We start from the raw sequence: 16,788 nt of genomic DNA, 5'->3' as shown, positions 1-16,788 counted from the left end.
TCTGATCTATCTAAGGCCACTGTAAGTTTCATGAATGAAACAAGGTCTTCCATTAGAAATCTGGAAGCACAAGTGGGCCAGCTGAGTAAAAGGATCACTGAAATCCCTCCTAGTACTCTCCCAAGCAATACAAAAGAGAACCCAAAAGGAGAGTGCAAGGCCATTGACATAAGCGCCATGGCCGAACCTGTGAGGAGAGGAGAGGACGTGAATCCCAAGGAGGAAGACCTCCTGGGACGTCCAGTGATCAATAAGGAGCTTCCCTCTGAGGAACCAAAGGACTCTGAGGCTCATCTAGAGACCATAGAGATTCCATTGAACCTCCTTATGCCCTTCATGAGCTCTGATGAGTATTCCTCTTCTGAAGAGAATGAGGATGTTACTGAAGAGCAAACTGCCAAGTTTCTTGGTGCAATCATGAAGCTGAATGCCAAACTATTTGGCATTGATACTTGGGAAGTTGAACCTCCCTTGTTCATCAATGAACTAAGTGATCTGGATCAACTGACATTGCCTCAGAAGAGACAGGATCCTGGAAAGTTCATATTACCTTGTACCATAGGCACCATGATCTTTAAAGCTCTGTGTGACCTTGGTTCAGGTATAAACCTCATGCCCCTCTCTGTAATAGAGAAACTGGGAATCTATGGGGTACAAGCTGCTAAAATCTCACTAGAGATGGCAGACAGCTCAAGAAGACAGGCTTATGGACAAGTAGAAGATGTATTAGTAAAGGTTGAGGGCCTTTACATACCTACTGATTTCATAGTCCTGGATACTGGAAAGGAAGAGGATGAATCCATCATCCTAGGAAGACCTTTCCTGGCCACAGCAAGAGCTGTGATTGATGTTGACAGAGGTGAAATAGTCCTTCAATGGAATGAGAACTCCCTTGTATTCAAAACTCAAGGATCTCCCTCTGCAACCATGGAGAGGAAGCATGGAAAGCTTCTCTCAAAGCAGAGTCAACCAGAGCCCCCACAGTCAAACTCTAAATTTGGTGTTGGGAGGCCACAACCAAACTCTAAGTTTGGTGTTGAACTCCCATATCCAAACTCTAAGTTTGGTGTTGGAGAGTCTCAACAAAGCTCTGCACATCTGTGAGGCTCCATGAGAGCCCACTATCAAGCTATTGACATTAAAGAAGCGCTTGTTGGGAGGCAACCCAATGTTTATCTAACTCTATTATTATTGTTTTTCATGTTTTCTTAGGTTCATGATCATGTGGAGTCACAAAAATAAATATAAAAATTGAAAACGGAATCAAAAACAGCAGAAGAAAAATCACACCCTGGAGGAGCATCTGTCTGGCGTTCAGCGCCAGAACAGAGCATGGTTCTGGCGCTGAACGCCCAAAATGGGCAGCTTCTGGGCGCTGAACGCCAGAACAGGCATGGTTCTGGCGTTCAACGCCAGAAATGGCACACAGATGGGCGTTGAACGCCCAAAATGGCCACCAACCTGGCGCTGAACGCCCAGAGTTGGATACAAAGGCATTTTTACATGCCTAATGGGTGTAGGGATGTAAATCCTTGAACACCTCAGGATCTGTGGACCCCACAGGATCCACTCAGGATCTGTGGACCCCACAGGATCCCCACCTACCTCCACTCACTTCTTCTCACCACTCTCTTTCACACAACCCCATAAACACTCTTACCCAAAAACCCTTCACCAATCACCTCAAACTCTCTTCCCCATCACCTCTTCACCACTCACATCCATCCACTCTTCCCTATAAACCTACCTCATAAACTCCACCTACCTTCAAAATTCAAAACCAATTTCCCACCCAAACCCACCCATATGGCCGAACCAATACCCCCCCTCCCTTCCCTATATAAAGCCCTCCATTCTTCATCAAATTCACACAACACACCCCTCTACACCCTTCTTGGCCGAAACACATCTCCCTCTCCCTCTCCATATTTCTTCTTCTTCTCCTTCTATTCTTTTGTTTATTGCTCGAGGGCGAGCAATATTCTAAGTTTGGTGTGGTAAAAGCATAGCTTTTTTGTTTTTCCATTACCATTGATGGCACCTAAGACCGGAGAATCCTCTAGAAGAGGGAAAGGGAAGATAAAAGCTTCCACATCCGAGTCATGGGAGATGGAAAGGTTCATCTCCAAAGCCCATCAAGACCACTTCTACGATGTTGTGGCCAAGAAGAAGGTGATCCCTGAGGTCCCTTTCAAACTCAAAAGAAATGAGTATCCGGAGATCCGACATGAAATTCAAAGAAGAGGTTGGGAAGTTCTAACAAATCCCATCCAACAAGTCGGCATCCTAATGGTTCAAGAGTTCTATGCCAATGCATGGATCACCAAGAACCATGATCAAAGTAAGAACCCGGATCCAAAGAACTATGTTACAATGGTTCGGGGGAAATACTTAGATTTTAGTCCGGAGAATGTGAAGTTGGCGTTCAACTTGCCATACATGGAAGAGAACGCACGCCCCTACACAAGGAGAGTCAACTTTGATCAAAGGTTGGACCAAGTCCTTATGGACATATGTGTAGAAGGAGCTCAATGGAAGATTGACTCCAAAGGCAAGCCGGTTCAACTAAGAAGATTGGATCTCAAGCCTATAGCTAGAGGATGATTGGAGTTTATTCAATGCTCAATCATTCCCACTAGCAACCGGTCTGAAGTTACTATAGACCGGGCCATCATGATCCATAGCATCATGATTGGAGAAGAGGTGGAAGTTCATGAGATTATACCTCAAGAACTCTACAAGGTGGCTGACAAGTCCTCCACCATGGCAAGGTTAGCCTTTCCTCACCTCATTTGCCACCTATGCAATTCAGCTGGGATTGACATAGAGGGAGATATCCTCATTAAAGAGGAAAAGCCCATCACTAAGAAAAAGATGGAGCAAGCAAGAGAGCCCAGTCATGGAGCTCAAGAGGCGCAAGAAGCTCATCACCATGAGATTCCGGAAATGCCTCAAATGCACTTTCCTCCACAAAACTATTGGGAGCACATCAACACCTCCCTAGAAGAATTGAGTTCCAATATGGAACAACTAAGGGTGGAACATCAAGAGCACTCCATCATGCTTCATGAAATAAGAGAAGATCAAAAAGCAATGATGGAGGAGCAACAAAGACAAGGAAGAGACATAGAAGAGCTCAAGGACATCATTGGTTCCTCAAGAAGGAAACGCCACCATCACTAAGGTGGATTCATTCCTTGTTCTTGCTTTCTCTGTTTTTCGTTTTCTATGTTATGTGCTTATCTATGTTTGTGTCTTCATTACATGATCATTAGTAGTTAGTAACTTTGTCTTAAAGATATGAATGTCCTATGAATCCATCACCTCTCTTAAAAGAAAAATGTTTTAATTCAAAAGAACAAGAAGTACAAGAGTTTCGAATTTATCCTTGAACTTAGTTTAATTATATTGATGTGGTGACAATGCTTCTTGTTTTCTGAATGTATGCTTGAACAGTGCATATGTCTTTTGAAGTTGTTGTTTAAGAATGTTAAATATGTTGGCTCTTGAAAGAATGATGACTAGGAGACATGTTATTTGATAATCTGAAAAATCATAAAAATGATTCTTGAAGCAAGAAAAAGCAGCAAAGAACAAAGCTTGCAGAAAAAAAAATAATAGAAAAAAAAAATAGGCGAGAAAAAAATAGAAAGAAAAAGAAAAAGCAAGCAGAAAAAGCCAAAAGCTCTTAAAACCAAGAGGCAAGAGCAAAAAGCCAATAACCCTTAAAACCAAAAGGCAAGGGCAAATAAAAAGGATCCCAAGGCTTTGAGCATCAGTGGATAGGAGGGCCTAAAGGAATAAAATCCTGGCCTAAGCGGCTAAACCAAGCTGTCCCTAACCATGTGCTTGTGGCGTGTAGGTGTCAAGTGAAAACTTGAGACTGAGCGGTTAAAGTCAAGGTCCAAAGCAAAAAAAGAGTGTACTTAAGAACCCTGGACACCTCTAATTGGGGACTTTAGCAAAGCTGAGTCACAATCTGAAAAGGTTCACCCAATTATGTGTCTGTGGCATTTATGTATCCGGTGGTAATACTGGAAAACAAAGTGCTTAGGGCCACGGCCAAGACTCATGAAGAAGCTGTGTTCAAGAATCATCATACTGAACTAGGAGAGTCAATAACACTATCCGAAATCTGAAGTTCCTATAGATGCCAATCATTCTGAACCTCAATGGATAAAGTGAGATGCCAAAACTATTCAAGAGGCAAAAAGCTATAAGTCCCGCTCATTTGATTGAAGCTCTGTTTCATTGATAGTTTGGAATTTATAGTATATTCTCTTTTTTTTATCCTATTTGATTTCCAGTTGCTTGGGGACAAGCAACAATTTAAGTTTGGTGTTGTGATGAGCGGATAATTTATACGCTTTTTGACATTGTTTTTAGTATGTTTTTAGTAGAATCTAGCTACTTTTAGGGATGCTTTCATTAGTTTTTATGTTAAATTCACATTTCTGGACTTTACTATGAGTTTGTGTGTTTTTCTGTGATTTCAGGTATTTTTTGGCTGAAATTGAGGGACTTGAGCAAAAATCAGATTCAGAGGTTGAAGAAGGACTGCTGATGCTGTTGGATTCTGACCTCCCTGCACTCAAAGTGGATTTTCTGGAGCTACAGAACTCGAAATGGCGCGCTTCCAATTGCTTTGGAAAGTAGACATCTAGGGATTTCCAGCAATATATAATAGTCCATACTTTGGCCAAGAATTGACGACGTAAACTGGCGTTCAACGCCAGCCTTCTGCCCAAATCTGGCGTCCAGCGCCAGAAAAGGATCCAAAACCAGAGTTGAACGCCCAAACTGGCACAGAAACTGGCGTTCAACTCCACAAATGGCCTCTGCACGTGGAACACTCAGGCTCAGCCCAAACACACACCAAGTGGGCCCCGGAAGTGGATTTATGCATCAATTACTTACTCATGTAAACCCTAGTGACTAGTTTATTATAAATAGGACCTCTTACTATTGTATTAGACGTCTTTTTGACCATCTTTGGTCTCAGTTTTATTCCATTGTTCATCTTAGGAGACTATTGATCTCGTTTAGGGGGCTGGCCATCTCGGCCATGCCTGGACCTTCACTTATGTATTTTCATACGGTAGAGTTTCTACACTCCATAGATTAAGGTGTGGAGCTCTGCTGTTCCTCAAAGATTAATGCAAAGTACTACTGTTTTCCATTCAATTCTTCTTATTTCGCTTCTAAGATATCCATTCGCACCCAAGAACGTGATGAAGGTGATGATTATGTGTGACGCTCATCATCCTTCTCCCTTATGAACGCGTGCCTGACAAACACTTCTGTTCTACATGAATTAAGCTAGAATGAATATCTCTTAGATCTCCTAACCAGAATCTTCGTGGCGTAAGCTAGAATGATAGCGGCATTCAAGAGAATCCGGAAGGTCTAAACCTTGTCTGTGGTATTCTGAGTAGGATTCAATGATTGAATGACTGTGACGAGCTTCAAACTCGCGATTGTTGGGCGTTAGTGACAGACGCAAAAGGAGGGTGAATCCTATTCCAGCATGATCGAGAACCGACAGATGAATAGCCGTGCCGTGACAGGGTGCGTGAGCATATTATTCACTGAGAGGAGGGGATGTAGCCACTGACAACGGTGATGCCCTTGCATAAAGCCAGCCATGGAAAGGAGTAAGACTGATTGGATGAAGATAGCAGGAAAGCAGAGGTTCAGAGGAACGAAAAGCATCTCCATTCGCTTATCTGAAATTCCTACCAATGATTTACATAAGTACCTCTATCCCTATCTTATTATATAATATTCGAAAACACCATTATCACTTTATATCTGCCTGACTGAGGTTTACAAGGTGACCATAGCTTGCTTCATACCAACAATCTCCGTGGGATTCGACCCTTACTCACGTAAGGTATTACTTGGACGACCCAGTGCACTTGCTGGTTAGTTGTATCGAAGTTGTGACAATTATGAATTAAGATCAAAGCACCAAGTTTTGGAGCCATTACCAGGGATTGTTCGAGCCTGGACAACACAATTTCGTGCACCAAGATTCATAGCCAAAATCAATATAAGATATACCTCATAGTAATATCCTTTCAAGAATAATTCATGTACAACTAAAACTATCAAAATTCCCAAATTTCAAATCCAATAAGAACTCCAAAGTCTGAAATAAACCTAAAATATAAAGCAACCATAACATGAACACACTGCTCAGTGCTCACACCACTAATTAGATTTCAAAAAGTGCAATTTTGATTCCTTTAGGTAGATATGCAGTTTTCAGGTATAAAGAAATAAAGCTTTTCCAAATGCTGTATATACATAAGAGTGTCACATATCAATTGCATTTCAAGTTCATGCCTGTACTCTTGAGAATCACTTCACCTAGAAGTATGAGCTATTAGTCAAGGCCTTCAAATTAAAAATGTTTTTGATGTCTATACAAATTTCACGTTAAGTCTACATTGGCTTGAAATAATGAAAAAGATTGCTCGGAGAACTCAATATTACATATTTCTAAATTCAGAGTGTAACATATAAACAAATTGATAGGTTCTATTTTTCTCCTATATGAAAGATTCTCAAAACTTGTTAAAACAAAGAGATGAACTCCACATAGTTAAACTCCAGAATCAAATAAGCAAAATTAATGAAACCATTTTATTTTAGAATTACAATAATGGAGAATTACAATTGCTACATATGATTACCAAATTGGCATGAATCTTAGCTACACCAACGTGTTTGTAGCACAAAACAGAACAAATATACCCTACAACCCCTGAATCAGAACAAATAAATAGAACAAAAAAATTGAATGAAATCAATGAAAGAAAGAAATACAACAGATTCATACAAGGAAGTGGAGGAATACAACAAGAAGATAAAAGGAACAAAAAGAAAATTAAATCAATGAAGTAACTTCATACCTGAGTCTGAGGCTCCATTGTTACTCTGGAAGTGGAGGATGAAGGGGGAGACAGAGCACCACAGGGCTTACGACCACTCAACGAGAGAAGAGAGAAGAGAGAAGAGAGAAGAGGAGACGGGGAGGGAGAGTCTACGAACGACGCTGGAAGATGGATTGGACGGCAACGGCGACGGCTTGGCTGGACGGCAACGGTGAATGCTAAGACCAGCGGAGAGTAGAGTAGGTGGCGGCAACTGGTGAGTAAACAGGGGGAAAGGAATTGGGAATTAGGGTAACGTATGGTGAGTTTGGGGGTGGGGCTGAATTTGGATTAAGGGTTTTGTTAGTTAAAACATAAAAAAATTATTATTATCATTAAACCCCATGTGAGGTATATTTCTAATTTATATTTTGTGCCTATTAGAAAAGCTCAAAAGGCTTGAGTTTACTAAAGACAGACCTTGCTTTTTCTATTATCAAAATTGACAGGTCAATTTGTAAACTTTTACAATTATAAAAAATATCTTATTTTAGGTTTCAAAAATAACGATAAACATTTTTAGTTTATTGTTATCATTGTTAATAATTATAATTATCATAATACTATAAAAGTAATTAAAACTATTAGAGTATCGTATTACTGGATTAGGTTAATATAATTAAAGGTTTGTAAATGAGGTCTATAGTTGTTAGTACAGTAGGTTAATATCAGTATAAATGTGGGGAATGGATCCTCTCAATTGTTAAAAAAATTGAGATTGTAAAGTGTGATCTCTAATTCTTCATTGTTCTCTCTTTTTTATATTTATTCTTGGTCCCACTTATAAAATTAATGGTGAGAGATCACACTTTACTCTCTCAATTATTAAAAAAATTTGAGAGAATCTATTTTCGCAGCGAGGGACGGATTTACATTCAACAATGTAGGGGCAAGTGCCCCCATTGAATTTTTATAAAATTTTATGTAAAATACATAAAAAAATATATTTGCCCTCACTTAAAAAATAAATTTGACCCCACTAAATTTTTTTTCTTGGTTCACACACTTTTCAGTGTATAGAAGTAAAAAAAAAAACTCAAAACATAAACATTAATCAATAATGAATATATAAAAACGTCAATATAAAACACATCAATTCAATTTTAGTAGATAAATCTATTATCATTAAAAGTTGATAGACTATAGATAATGTTAAAATAAAATTATTTTTTATTTGTTAATTTGGTGCTTAACAAATTAAAAAAATTAAATAAATATAATGAAGAGCCAAAATTTGACTCCATTAATATTTTTTTATTATAAAAGATTAAAAATTTATCTATGAAAAATATATTTAGTTCGCTTAATATTAATAAAAAATTAATATCTAAATTATTTGAATAGTTAAAAATAAATTTAGATTTTTGGTATGTTTATGTAAATAAATATTATCAAAGAATTTTTCTTATAAATTGCCTATATCAAAATTTGTAGTAAAATTTTAAAATCTAATCAATTGTTGAAGAAAAACCAAAAAAAGAATAAATTAAAAATAAAACAAAAAAATATTGTCTGAAATTAAATGGCTTAGTTTCTAAAATAAAAAAATTATATAAACTCAAAAAAAAATTTTTTTATTGGTAATATTTTTAAATTAGTTTTAGTTTTGTCAGTAATAACAACATTAGTTGAAGAAACTTCTTCAGTTATAAATATTATAAAAAGTCAATTTCATAATTATACGAGAGATAAATTTTTAAATAATTGTTAACTTATATAAAAAAATATTTAATTGTATTGACAATTGAAAGAAAATATAAAATCTATTAAACTTACTATTTTAGTGATTAAATTTATTCGTTAGATAATTGGAAACTAATTATATTTTACAATAACAAAATATAATTATAAAAATTATTATCATATTATATATGCATTGCCACCGTTAACAAAATTTTCTGAACCATCACTGCTGAGTGCTGACAGCAACTTTTTCTTCTTTTTTCGGCCACTCTCTGTTGTTGTATTAGATCATCAACCCTCCCAGTAACTTTTCTACGTAGTTCTGAGTTGAACAAACACAACACCACCCGAATCCAATGTTACAAGTGCTGCTGGAATCTCTGCCGCCAAAGTTGCTACACCATCATCATCATTCTCAGCACAACATTTTCTCATTCATTCTTGGTCATCTTTTCGACATCTTTGAGCAACTTCAACCACTCCATCGTATTTGACTCTTTGTCCCGAGTCCGAAAGAACCAAGATCATCGCCGTAGGAGTCTTGACGCGCCGCCACACACAGATTGAAGTTGCGGTCCTTATCACTCTTCAACCAGTTTCCAGGTTGAATCTTGACCGTTCGCTGTATCATGGTCCAGATTTTGCCACGTGTCGCAGTATCACTTGTCATCCCATACCTGGTTTTCTTAACTCGCATGTTGACTCGGGTTGACCCAACCCAATCCATTTGCCTGCGCACACGTTGACATCAGCATAGGGCTGAGTCAACTCGTTGAGGTGGTTTCTTCGCCAGTAAAAGTCTGCCATGTGTCATCTTGTTGCTGGTATGGCAGATCCGCATGGTTGTTGACGTGGCACTTTGTATGAATCTCTCCTAAAATTTTTTGGTGTCCTCTTTTCGATTTTATCCTTTATTTTGCGATTTCTACTACAATCTTGCTATTTTCACACTTTTTAAACAGTCGTAAATTTGGCATTATGTGACGGACGATATTGTATGTCCACCTAAAATTGAGACTGGCAAATCCAAAGAAACTACTAAAAAAACCAAAGAAGCTTCTTCTGAATCAATGTTCTGAAAACCGGTTCGAATTGCCCGATCGAACCGTGAATCGGTGAGAATTACGATTCGGTTTTATGCCAAAATCGAAAAAAATGGAAACCGTTGTTGAACCGCTAAACCGGCTGGTAACCGGTCAGTCAAACCGAACTGGGACCCGGCCGGTTTTTTGCTTGGCCACGCGCGTTTAGCTTTCAGTAACCCCCTCCCCAACTCTTGCGTTACCAACCCTAACCCACTCCAAATCTCCAACGGCGCAGCACACGCTCCCTCGTCCCTCCCATCACCGTAGAGCTAGCCGTTCCTCTCAACGCCGGCGAGCTCAGTCCCTCCCTTTCGCGCTGCCACGGTCCCGCCGGCGCTAGCTCTATTTCACCGCAGCCACTGTCCCGTTCGAAGGTGCTCCTTCTCTCGGTGTCTCCTTCTTTCGTGTTCTGTTCAAGGCTTCTAGCTTCGAAGGTGCTCTCTTTCGCCGCCGTCGCGCTCACATAGAGGAAGAATCATCGCAAGTGCCGCCGTTTCCTCCTCCTCTCGGTCAAGCCGTCATCCACTTCTCTGCTGCGCCGCTGTCTACTTCTCAATCCTCCTCCTTCCCCTGTCCCAAATCCATGCGGCCAGACCTTCTCTTCTAGGCTTTCTAGCTCGGCACGTCGTCCTGTCTTCGTCGGTGACTTCGGTGTTCAAGGCTTCCAGCTGCTGCGCCGTCGAGTTGCCGTCGTCGTCCTGCTGTCGGTGGAAGGTTAGTGAATTTGTTTTTGAGTTTGAGCTGTCAAACCCAAAAAACCCCTAAGCTGCTTCAGGTTTTTTGGTTGTTTCCAATCCAGCACAGCCTTGGATGAGAGCGAAAGTGACCCTTGGATTTCTTTTTCCCCTGTTTCAATCAGCTTTTCATTTTTTTTTAATTTGTGTATTAGTCTTTTGGTATTCAGTCTTTTAAGCATTTAGTCAAGAAAAAGTCTAGGGGCCAGCAACTTTGTCAAATTCTAGCCAGCATGTAGCCAGCAAAACAAAGTGAGCCATTGGATGAAATCTCACACCAATCTCACACTATTAAAATCATCATTGATGGCTATTTGATGGCTACAAATTACAAAAATTGCTGGCCTCCTAGCATTCCTCTCTATTCAAATATTCAAGTTGTAGCAATATTCAAGTTGTAGCAGCACTTCATTGCTTCAAAGTTCAAACAAAACAAAATTGAGACAATTCAAGAATAAAAAGTGTGAAGAAACCGAGTCTTTCTACCAAAAATTATTTAGCTAAAATCAAGAAATTTGTTTTTTATTTTGAGCTGTTTCAGTGTTATGAATTTGATTTTGAATGTCTGATGAGTGATTTGTGATTTTTGAATCTGAAATTAATTAATTTGTGATCAGTGTTTTGAATTTGAAATTTGCGATCAGTGATTTGTTATGCTGCATTGCTGCTGTTGGTATTTAATTTGTTGTTGAAATAGTTACTGATTTGTTGAAATAGTTACTTATTTGTTTAATTTCTGAATGCTCGGTTCTTCTTCTTTCTTTTAATTTCTGAAATTTTTGTTCAAATTTTCTTGTAATATTTTGTAATGTTTTGTATGTTTGTTGCTGTTTTGTAATTGCTGGTTGCTGGGTGCAGGTTTAGTGTCATCACTGATTTGGAATGTTTTATAATGTACAATGTTTGTTGTTGTTTTGTAGTTGATGTTTTGTAATTGCTGGTTGCAGGTTTAGTGTGATTATTGGTTAATGTTTTGTAATGTTTGGTGCTGAAGGCTGATTGTTGAGTTCAGATATAGTTGTTTATTTTGACTTGGGTAAAGAGATTTATGGTCATTTTTTCCTGCCTTGTACCAATTCAGATGATTATTTTCAGAGGATGAGCACTTATTTATGTATCTTGAGAAACTGTTTCTGTTTGTTATGAGCACTTAGTTTCACCAAGAAATCTTAGTTTGTTATGAGCACTTAGTTTCACCAAGAAAGCTTAGTTTCGCCAAATGGTCCTCAAAGCAACTCATCCAAAATGCTGCTGCACAAATCCAAGTCTATTGTCTCTCAAAGCCTGCATGCTCTTTCATTTGGTGAAGTCTTTCTAGCAGTAGTCCACTGCCAACTTTGTTATTAATAATGTTATCAAATTTGTTTATCCAAGTACTATGTTTATTTTTTTCAGTTGGATTTAGGATAATTCATTTGATATTCTCCCTATTCTTGTGAGATATTTCTTTTAACATTTTGTGTACTGATGAGGAATTGTACTTGCTTGGTATCATGCTTTCATCTGGCAATTTTGTATTTACTATAAAAAAAAAGAAGAAATCCTAAAAAAGTAATTTACCACTCTATTGGAAAAATTTCATACTACCCTATACCCTCAACTTAATACTTGCATATTTATAATTTGTTTATTATTTTATTCTAAAACGGTTTTTTTGGTTGAACCACCGGTTGAACCGGTTGGACCAATAAATCAGTGAACCAGTGACTAGAGCGGTTTGATGACCGGTCCGATTCTCAGAACCTTGTTATGAATCTTTTGATGCTAACAAGGATTTTGCCGAAAAATCGGAGGACTGGGATAGTAAGAATCATCAAATTATTACTTGGTTTCGCAATATGTAAGACTTAGAATTTTTGGAAAATCTTATTATGAGCCAACTTCAATTTATTTATTTAATAAAGATTTTAATTTTAGAAATTATTTTATTAAAGATAATTAAGGCAAGTTTTGATAAATTGAGTTTAAAAATTAAGGTTTTTATCTGATTTTATAATTATTGAGTATTTTTCTATTTACAATTTAAAATTTTAGAAATTTAAAAATAATGAGGTTTTGACTATTTAAATTAGAATTTTTATCTAATTTTATAACTATTGAATAATTTTCTATATTTAAATTATAAAGTTTAGTAGTTGTAAAATCATAAGAATTTTATATAATTTGATGTAAATAGTTGAGATTTTGGAATTTAATACCTTAAGTTTTATGAATAAAGAAAATTAATTATATCATTTTATATTTTTAAATTAGAGTACTTGATTGAAAGCCAATTAGTAAATTGATACAATAAATAATATTTTTTTAAAAAGTAATTCTAATGGATTAAATTAGGGGGAAATTACTAAAATAAAACATTTGGATTCCAAAATTACGGAAATACAACTTTTGCAGTTTGGATACGAAAATGCAACTTTCTACAAAGCTATGTAAACCGCAGAAGGGATCCCATGATTTCAAAATACACATAAACCGCTGATGGGGTCTTTACGTTGATAACGAATTTGGCTAGAAATCGTGGTAGGGGTTCCACCAAGTACACTCTAACTAACTCTTTTACATGAACAAACTTTGATACGGGAGAGATCAGAGACATACCTTTCATCTTTGATAGCAATATAATAATGGAAGCATATAAATATTCAGAGAGAGGAATTGGTTAAGAGCATAGTATGAAGCTATAGAGAAATGAGAATGTTTGCATTCTTTTGAAAAATTTGCATGTAAATCATGGTAATTGGTGAGTGATGACTAGGCATGTATGCATTCATCGTTACAAAATCTTATGTTAATGGTGATGATGATCACCCCTTGAAGCAAATTTCTATGTCAATGAATCTATCATAATATTGGAGTAGAAAAAACTTCATGAATATTAAGTATTAACTCACAAGTCATAATTCACACATGATCCTTCAATTACCTCACCCAAACCCAAAAATTATAAAATACATTTGTCTCTTTTTTCTTTCCCTCCAGAATTGCCTTCAGTATATTTATCCAAAATTTGCATGGCAGTTCTAACCTTACCCAACTTACTATATGCATGAATAATTACATTGAATGTAATGGCATCGGGCTTTACTCCATTCACCAATATTTTTCACAGAATTTGCAAAACTCGTTCTTGCATCCCAATAGAAGAAAATCCATGCATAATAATGTTGTAAATGATTGTATTTAGTTTTACATTCCTTTCTTCGATATCCTTTATAAGTCCACAAGCTTCTCTGAATCTGTTCACTCTAAAAAGACCATCCAACAACTTATTGTATGTTCTAATATTAAGCAAACACTCATATTTTTCCATCTGATGAAAATATACTCATGGCCCTTTCTATTCTTCTGTTAACACAAGCCTTTGATCAGTGTGTTGAATGTGACAACATTTGGTGGGCAACCATATTTTCAATAAGACGATGAGCTTGGTTAAACATAGACATTTGACAAAGAACATCTACCATAGTGGTGTATACCACAACATTAGGATGGCAACCGCAATTTATCACCTTGTTCCATATTGCAGAGGCACCTAATAGGTCCCCAGCTTTTACAAAACCGGATATTAGAGTGCTATATGTGGTCACATTTGGACTGCAAGAGCTTTTCTCCATCTGATTACAAATAGATATGGCCTCAACCGTATTCCCAATGGTGCAAAAACCTTGTACGAGGGCTTGTATAAAACAACATTCGACTTAACTCCCTCCATGATCATAAGGTTCCACAATTCAAGAGCTTCACCAAGTTTTCCTCCCAATAAACAGCCTTTTATCAGCGAAGAATAAGTATGAATATTAGGGTTGCATTCTTTCTTAAGCATTTGTGCAAAAGAAACAAGAGACAATTCAATATTTTCCATATCAAAAAGACAATTGATAATAGTAGAGTAACTGATAACATTTGGGTCAATGCCCTATAACACCATCTCATTCATTAAACAAAATACCTCATTTATTTTGTATTCTTTGCAAAAGTCATTGATCAAAGCATTATAGACAGGTACTACAGGAGCAAACCCATTGGCTTGCTCCTTTGCCTTCTCTACTTGACCAAGTTTACAAACAGAAGATACTACAGTAGTGTAACTTACAGCATTTAGGGGACAACCCTTATTCGACATTTCTTCAAGCAGCTTGCAGGCACCATCCATCTTCCCATTCTTACATAATGCCTTGAGAAGCATGTTATATGTAAACCCATTTGGTTCCAACCCTTCACCCTTCATATACAGGACTAATCATCTGAAACCTAGTTTCACCAAGCAATGCATCTAAAAGGTGATTTATATCTTAATTGTGGGCTTGCACTCGAATTTCCTTATCCTATAAAACATCTTTAAAGCTTGATCAATCAACTCTGCCCTCCTATATGAATTCATTACACATATGAAGAAATCTTCAGAGCAAGCTACACCTTCAAGCTTCATCTGTTGTAACAGATACGGAATGCCATCCATTTCACCATTTTCCCCAAGCTTCTCAATCATGAGCTGATATGTAAATTCGGTATGCTTGAAAGCTCCAGAATTGGCCAAAGACTTAAAATATTCAAGCGCCAAACCAATATCTCTCTTATGTTTCAATCTCTTCGTACATGGAACTCTTCAACAGAAGAAGCATTAGTGGGTTGAGGTTGGAAATTAATTTCAAGATTGAAAATTGGGTTCGTGTTAAGCACAAAAGGAATTGAAGGCATGCACACTTTTAACAACAAGGAACACCCATCTCTCAAATACATGATTTTAATATCGAAAAAATTGTTGAGATAAAAGAATTGAGTTAGCTTTAAGAAGCTGGAATATATTTGGAAAAAAAAATAAAGGGCAATTTACTTGATTAAAATGATTGTGAAGATCTTTTACTCAAATGCAACATTTTCAATTCGTTTACGTGAGTGTCTTTTTTGGTTATTATGTAAACCGTGGTAGGTAACTACAGTTTTTAATTTGTGTATAAACCGTGAGAGGTTGACACGATTTACACTTAGGAAACGTTGAACATAAATCGTGGCTGCTTACCATGGATTATGAAAAAAAAAATGCTAGTAGAAACCGTGCTTGGTCACTACCGTTAATGAAAAAAAGTTGAGTATAAAACCATGTTAGTTATCACGGTTTATGCTTATAGTAGTATAAATACATAACGGTTGTTAATTTTTAACTAACAAATAAATACGCTTATATTATTTTTAAAATTAAACTTTTTAAATAAATGTACTCTTATTATTTTAATTTTTTAATTTAAATAAATATATTTGTATTATTTTAAATAAAATTTAAAATTAATATAAGTAAGTTTATTTAAAATTTTAATATTTTAAATAAACATACTCTTATTATTTTAAATAAGTATAGTCTTTTAATTTAAAAATAATATGAATGTATTTAAATAAAAAAATTAATCACTGTTATTTTTTAAAAATTGAATAAATATAATTAATCATATAAATACAATAATACGAATACATACAATTTTATAAATCATTAATTTAAATTATATCTATTTAAATTTTAAATTACAAATTAATACAAATTTTATAATTTAAAAATATAATTATTTAAATAAAATTAAATTGATTAAAAAAAATAAATACAAATAATCAGTCCAAGATAACGGCGTCAGTCCACGTTTAAGTGCTGCATGCATAACATCAATCCAAATCTCTTCACCACCAACATCCGCATAAGGACCCGATGCACCGCCATCCGGTACAACAACCACCACTCTCCTCTCCGTCAGAACCGTCATGTTCACCACTACTTCGTCCCGCGCCATGGACTGCCCGTGAACGGAGTGTGCCTGGCCTCGGGCCGCGATCCCGAAAGGGATAGGAAGGGAATTTGAGAATTGAATCAAAGTTAGAAATGTCCGTAACGGAAATGGGTGCGAAGATGGTTGTTGGGTTTTGGCGAATGATGTGACCGTAATCGGTCGAGGCTAATGAAATTGAGAGAGGGTTTGTTGTATTTCACTTGGTGCTTGTAGTAGTATATTTTTATTTTTAATCAATTTAATTTTATTTAAATAATTAAATTTTTAAATTATAAAATTTATATTAGTTTGTAATTTAAAATTCAAATAGATATAATTTAAATTAATGATTTATAAAATTGTATGTATTCGTATTATTGTACTCATATGATTAATTATATTTATTCGATTTTTAAAAAATAACAATGGTTAATTTTTTTTATTTAAATACATTCATATTATTTTCAAATTAAAAGACTATACTTATTTAAAATAATATGAGTACGTTTATTTAAATTTAAAAAAATTTTAAAATAATAAGAGTATGTTTATTTAAAATATTAAAATTTAAAATTTTAAATAAATTTACTTATAT

General features: G+C 36.0%; 1 long non-coding RNA gene across 1 annotated transcript; it reads left to right on the top strand.

The window, feature by feature from the left end:
- Nucleotides 1-9,886: 9,886 nt before the first annotated feature.
- Nucleotides 9,887-12,007, top strand: LOC112750869 (uncharacterized). Its single transcript, XR_003176059.3, has 2 exons — nucleotides 9,887-10,420; nucleotides 11,388-12,007. It is a non-coding gene; the product is annotated as an uncharacterized lncRNA (long non-coding RNA).
- Nucleotides 12,008-16,788: the final 4,781 nt, after the last annotated feature.

Source organism: Arachis hypogaea, chromosome 15 (assembly GCF_003086295.3).
Source record: "Arachis hypogaea cultivar Tifrunner chromosome 15, arahy.Tifrunner.gnm2.J5K5, whole genome shotgun sequence".
In the NCBI taxonomy this organism is placed as follows: Eukaryota; Viridiplantae; Streptophyta; class Magnoliopsida; order Fabales; family Fabaceae; genus Arachis; species Arachis hypogaea.
The sequence above is the reverse complement of the archived record's forward strand: the minus strand, read 5'-3'. Positions and strand labels throughout refer to the sequence as shown.